Source organism: Heterocephalus glaber, unplaced genomic scaffold (assembly GCF_053883595.1).
Source record: "Heterocephalus glaber isolate CG9 unplaced genomic scaffold, H.glaber_assembly_v1.0 deba00001497, whole genome shotgun sequence".
Taxonomy (NCBI): Eukaryota; Metazoa; Chordata; class Mammalia; order Rodentia; family Bathyergidae; genus Heterocephalus; species Heterocephalus glaber.
Window position 1 is genome coordinate 9241657 of NW_028258320.1, and position 7185 is coordinate 9248841.

Here is a 7185-nt window from a genome sequence, read left to right on the forward strand (position 1 = left end):
TGAATTTGTATGCATAGGGTATGAGTTATTTTATTTGCATTCATTTTTTATCTGAATGTAATCTCTCCCTTCCATCCCTCCTTCTATACCTCCCTCCCTATACCTCCCTCCCTCCTTTTATTTCTCCCTCCCTCTCTCCTTTCCTTTCTCCCTTTCTTTCTTCTTTCCTTTCAAATATATGAAGATATTTGGATTTAGATGGCTGCCATTGTCTTTGGAACAGGAGAACAATGAACTTAGGAATGTGTTCTTAATTACATATCTGCCCCCGCAACACAGTGCCTGAGGAACACACACACAGACACACATGGTCATGCGTGCACGCACACACACACACAGAGCTTGTATCTTTCACCTAAAGAATGATTAATACCAAAGTCAATATAGCTCAAAATGTTTAGTGACAAGTTAAGTGCCTTCTATTCAATTGGCAGCAGTTTGAATTTAATATAATAAATATAGTATCATCTATATGAATTTGGGTTCAAAATATTTTCTGCCACATTAATGCTTTTGTTACAGAAGTCTTAGGAGAGAGGATTATGAAATATTAATATTCTGCATATGCATAGCTAAGAAAATTTATTTTATGTATATTTATAATGACATATTTTATCCAGTATTTTGACATTCTGTCTTTCAAGATTCCTTAGAGATTGAATACCAACATCACTTCAGGCAAATGTCATGAAAATGTCATTTATCTAAAGAAAGTATGGAAATAAGTACACCAAAATTATGGTATTTGGAGGAAATGTTATAAAGATATTAAGATAACATTATTTTTGTCAGAAGAGATTTTAGGTCTTTAAGATCTTTGAAATAAACCCAAAATGAATGTGAAGCCATTGAATAAAAATTAAAAATAGGATAAGTATTCTATATAATTCTCATCATTTAAACTTTTATGAAAACAAGTATAAAAACTGGTTATGACTTTAATTGGCCACTGATATGCCAATAGAAAAGATAGACAGCAATTTTAGTTGTGCTGAATAGTCTAAATTTTAGGAAAAACATCTTGCATTCTGATTCTAATCAAACTGAAACCTCCCTGGAGATGTCCAATATTTCCCATTTGGTCACCGGCAATATTTCTGAGACAATGAATTGAGTTTACATCAAGGAATGGCTTCTTGATATTATGGACCTCTTTTTTCACCCAAGTGAAGTAAGGAAATTTTAAGAATTTTATTGTCATTATATTGTATACCTAAAATGTACCAATGATTAGAATGAATAATCAATAATGTAAAATTGGAAGAAAAGGTCCAAAGGGGTAGGGGTAGTGGGAGGGGCAGGGGAAAGGAAAGAAGGGAAAGGAAAAAATGATGAGAAATGGAAAAAATGGAAATAAAGTCTTTGTAAATAGGGAAGGGTGGAGGGCGTGAAGGGAGGGCTAGGAATGGGAAAAAATAAGAACCAAGATGCATTATGTAAAGGTACAATTCCCAATGAGAAATGTAATTGTGTTGTATGCCTACAATGTACCAACAAAAGAATTTAATACAAAAAAAAAGAATTTTATGACACCACATTTGATATGCATGTCTGATAGCTGAGATTTCTAGTCAATTACAAGTCCCCTGCACCCCACAGGACTTTTAGACCTTAAAAGTCACCGACAGAAGAACTTCCATGACCTCTCATATGAAATATGATGTCCTGTGTAGTATTTATGCCCACACACTGTATTTAATATGCTCCTGCCACCAAAGTAGATTTTCTTTTCTTCTCTAGAGACTAGAGTGCTGTTACCTTGCTTTCTTTGGCACACTTATAGGTGATAAAGTGAGGAACAGACACGAATTTCTATACTATATTTCCCAGAAGCACTTAATTTCCCTTGATATACAGGAACAAGACTGCTTGTATTCTGAGTTTCTCTTTTAGATTCATCTCTCAGAGCACTTTTATTTTCAAATAATGGGCCTGGTTCTAAACTTTGGAAATCCTATATAACTATTGTATGTTTTCCAGTTTTCTTAGGTGATTTATACTTTTGTAAGGAACAAAATAGAGATAACAATGTGCATTTTAGAAGATTTCCTAAAAATAATTAAATGTATTAATATGTATGTAAAAAGCATAGCAGCTCACAGGGTAATAAGAAGTACTAGATGAAACCATCCAATTATTTATTCACCAATCAGCAAAGATTAGTAAAGACATTAATAATACAGTAGCTCATTAGGCCCTGGGATACAGTCATTAGGTGTGATTGTGCAATGATAACCAACAATCTCAAAATAAAAATACACTGTACCAGCAAAGATTGAATTTCCTCTTGTACGTGTGTTCCAGCACATGTCAGAGAAGGCTCAGGTCCCGATCCACATTGTGTCTCTCTGGACACTAGACTGTCACCGCTTCATACACTACAGTTCTGTAAAGAGTAAAGAGAAACGGGTGCTGTGTTCAGGTCCACAACGTTTCTCTGTGGAAGTCAGCTGTGTCATTTGTGTCCACTTTTCCTTGGGCAAAGCCACGGGCACAAGGTGTCTGTGTCCAGTGCTGGAGGGAAGAGCAGTCTCACTATACACCCTACAGGATGAGGGCAAGGACGTCTGAACACAGCATGAACACTCACCAGGACCATTCCAGAAATCAGCACAACTACCTGGCTTTATTAAACTGTTAGTCTACTGGAGAAATGAAATGAAAAATGCAAAACATAAAAATTGAATTCTATACATACTAGTAGTGAAATATAACATTCTTATAAAATAATGCAGTGGTATTGTGGAGTTGATACAACAAATCTTACACATGCATTTTTCTCAGTTCATTTATTGAGAAAGTGAAATGATGAAGAATATCACCATTATGCATTTTATTATTTCCTTTTTGATTCCTCTGTATATATCCAATTAAACTAGTTTAAACAAGACAAACTCTTTTAAAAAATAAACAAGTTGCATTCTATTTCTAACAGTAATCTTAGAAATGATATTTATTATTTAGTCATTACACTGATAAGTAAGAATATGAAATACCAAAAATATTTCTGCTACTTTGGCTTTGTGGTTTTAAAAAGATACATTGTGAATTCTGTAAGCCAGTCATTCAGAGAGGATGATCTATGGTTGCAGAAAAGCATGAATAACTCTTTATACAATACTGGTGTGAGTTGATGTACCACCCTCTTCAATTTCTTTTTATAACTAAATCCTTAAAAATTCTAATGTTCCTCTTATGTCAACTTAGTGCAAGCAACATGATTATTTTCAGATTAAACCATGCTTGGGATCACTCTAATAGCACTATACTGATTATTCAATCCCTTTAAGTTGCAAAGATGTTCAGTGATAGAATTTCTCTTATTGTGGTGTAGACCTTTCCTTCAATATACAAAAACAAGAGTTCTTATTGACAAAGAACATATTTTATTTAGACAATTGTTTAAAGTACTAACTTATTTCAGTCTCTGTGAAAGAGAAGAATGGTAAACAGCAAATAATAATGATAGTTTCCCTGAAGAACATAGAATCTAACTGGGGAAATGATACTTTTCTTGGGTAAAAGAAAACAATAAAAATTAAGCAAAAGTCAAACAATATGTCTGATAGTCTGCACTACAGATCATTGGTGTATCACCATAGTGTGAGCTACAGTATTAGGGAAAGCAATTTACAAGACAGAAAAGGTCTAGGAAATTTTCTGAAAGTTAAAAAGTTCATAGAATAAACAAAACTGACAAACCCTTAGTCAACCTTATCAGAAAAAGGAAAGAAAAGGCCCAAATCCATGCAATTAGGAATGAAAAGGATGAAATTACAACAGACCCAGCAGAAATCCAGAGGATCATCAATGCCTACTTCCAGAACCTATACACCAATAAGATGGAAAACACAGAAGAAATGGACAGATTCCTAGATACGTATGAATTACCAAAGTTGAACAAAGACGACCTAAAAATTCTAAACAACCAAATAGCAATCAATGAAATCGAAGACATAATTAAAAACTTACCAACTAAGAAATGCCCAGGTCCTGATGGCTTCAGTGCTGAATTCTACAAGACATTTAGAAAGGTACTACTGCCACTACTGTTTAAACCTTTCAGTGAAATTGAAAGGGAAGCAATAGACCCAAATTCATTCCTGGAAGCAAGCATCACCTTGATCCCCAAAGCAGAGAAAGACCCAACCAAAAAAAGAGAACTATAGGCCAATCTCACTAATGAACATAGATGCAAAACTCCTAAACAAGATACTGGTAAACAGAACACAGAGGGTCATCAAGAAGATCATACGCCCTGACCAAGTGAGATTCCTCCCAGGGATGCTGGAGTGGTTCAACATATGCAGATCAATCAATGTAATACACTATATCAATAGAGCCAAGGACAAAAACCATATGATTATCTCCATAGATGCAGAAAAAGCATTTGACAAAATCCAACATGCATTTATGATAAAAACCCTACAGAAAAGTGGAATAGATGGTCTCTACCTCAATCTGATAAAAGCCATCTATGAAAAACCAACAGCCAATATCATACTAAATGGTCAAAAACTGAAATCCTTCACACTAAAGTCAGAAACAAGACAAAGATGTCCACTATCTCCACTCCTGTTCAATATAGTTTTGGAAACATTAGTCACGGCAATTAGACAAGAGAAAGAAATAAAAGGAATAAAGATAGAAAATGAAGAAGTCAAATTGTCATTATTTGCAGATGACATGATACTCTATATAGAAGACCCCAAGAACTTCACCAAAGGTCTTCTAGGCTTAATAACCAAAGTAAAGTAGCTGGTTACAAGGTCAACACACAAAAATTAGTAGCTTTCCTCTACATGAACAACAGACTCACTGAAAGAGAAATAGGACAAACAATCCCTTTCACTATAGCATCCAAAAAACTGAAATACCTAGGAATCAACCTAACAAAAGAAATCAAAGACTTCTTCTCTGAAAACAATAGCGCTCTGAAAAGAGAGATTGAAGACGATATCAGAAAATGGAAAGACATCCCTTGCTCCTGGGTTGGAAGGATCAACAGTGAAAATGGCCATACTTCCAAAACTGCTATATAAATTCAATGCAATCCCCATCAAAATTCCAGCAGCATACTTCACGGACCTTGAGAAAACAATCCAAAAATTCATTTGGAACAAGAAGAGACCCAGAATAGCAAAAGCAATTCTAGGTAACAGAGACATGGCAGGCAGTATTACAACCCCCAACTTGAAACTATACTACAAAACTACTGTGATAAAAACAACATGGTCCTGGCAAAGAAACAGACTTGAGGACCAGTGGAATAAATTCGAAGATGCAGAAACGACTCCAGATACACTCAGCCACCTCATTGTTGACAAAGGAGCCAAACACCCTCACTGGAGGAAAGATAGCCTCTTTAATAAATGGTGCTGGAAAAATTGGGCTTCAACTTGCCAAAGACTAAAACTAGACCTATATCTCTCACCATGCACTAAACGAAAATCAAAATGGATTAAAGATCTAAATATTAAAATAGAAACTCTGAACCAGTTGGAACAGAGGTTAGGTAGACCCCTTGAAGACATCGGTGTAGGAAAAGATTTTATGAACAAAACCTCAGTTGCCCGTGAACTAGCACAAACGATCAACAAATGGGATCTCTTCTTATTAAAAAGCTTCTGCACAGCAAGAGAAACCACCAGCAGTGTGAAGAGACAACCCACAATGTGGGAAAAAATCTTCACCTGCTCTTCCTCAGACAAAGGTCTACTATCTCGAAAGTATAAAGAACTTAAAAAGATCAGACCTCCCAAATTTAAAGACCCAATCCAAAAATGGGCATCTGAAATGAACAGACATTTCTCACACAAAGAAGTAGAAATAGTAAATAAATACATGAAAAAATGTTCAACATCACTGGTCATTCGAGAGATGCAAATGAAAACAACACTGAGATTCCACCTCACTCCAGAAAGAATGGCTGCTATCATGAAATTAACCAATAACAAATGCTGGCGGGGCTGTGGGGAAAGAGGAACCCTGCTCCACTGCTGGTGGGAGTGTAGACTGGTGCAAGCACTGTGGAAATCAGTATGGAGATACCTCAAAGAACTAGGACTGGAAATCCCATTTGACCCCGCTATTCCACTGCTGGGGATCTTCCCCAAAGAATTAAAAGAATCATACCACAGTGATATATGTGCACTCATGTTCATAGCAGCACAGTTTGTAAGAGCTAAAACTTGGAAACAGCCCAAACGCCCATCAGCTGGAGACTGGATCAAGAAAATGTGGGGTTTTTTATAAAATGGAATACTACTCAGCCATCAAAAGTGAGAAATTAGAGACAGTTATTGCTAAATGGATGCACATTGAGGCAATACTCTTAAGTGAAATAAACAGGACACATACGTGTAAATACCAAATAGTTTCTCTAGTGTGAGAAACTGAAAATGTAAATAAGGACTAAAAGGTATAATACATTGTAAGACTGAGGGCCTTACCAAACGCTCCGAGGAGCTGACTGCAGCAAAGAACACCCGGGAGGGAACACACTGGACAAGTTGGAAAGTAAAACAGACCTTTATTAGTCTGGCCAGATGACACCCTCCAAGCAAACAAGCTTAGAGAGGCAACTGGCTCAGAGTCCGAGGCTCTTTTATAGGGGTTGCAAGGGGAAGTTAGCAAGCAGAGATTACAAAAGCGAGATGCTGACGGTTGGGGGATTTAGATAGCATGTTCCAGTACATTTAGATAGTAGATAGCATGTTCCAGTACATTTCCTGTTTATGGGGAGTCGGGTAATTTTAAAGAACACTGTGCATTCCGTGAACCTTTGTTTTTCTTCCCAGAAATGACATCACATGGTTTACTTAGAAGGGGAGGGGGAGTATCGAGTGAGGCAACATGGAGTAACCTTTGTTCAATCTCATACAGTCCCACAACATAATGTGAAATGGGAAGAAAAGGGACAAAGGGGAGGGGGAAGTGGGAGGGGTAGAGGAAAGGAAAGAAGGGAATGGAATTAATATGAGAAAATGAAAAAATAGAAACAAAGTCTTTGTAAATAGTGAGGGATGGAGGGGTTGAAGGGAGAGCAGGGGAAGGGGGAAAAATAAGAACCAAGAGAGTATGTAAAAGTGCAGATTTCCAATGATAAATATCATTATATTTTATACCTAAAATGTACCAATAAAAGGATATACAGTTAAAAAAAAGTTCATGAAAAGAGGAACA

At 36.3% G+C, this 7185-nt stretch overlaps 1 long non-coding RNA gene across 2 annotated transcripts in view; it reads right to left on the bottom strand.

The window, feature by feature from the left end:
• Positions 1-6572, bottom strand: part of LOC101711770 (uncharacterized) — a 48929-nt gene extending 42357 nt beyond the window's left edge. For both annotated transcript variants that reach the window (XR_002395555.2, XR_015440273.1), the window contains exons 1-2: positions 6453-6572; positions 2267-2386 (exon numbers count right to left, since the gene is read on the bottom strand). This is a non-coding gene — a long non-coding RNA (uncharacterized LOC101711770). The remainder of the gene's footprint in view (positions 1-2266; positions 2387-6452) is intronic.
• Between the last annotated feature and the right edge of the window lie 613 nt (positions 6573-7185).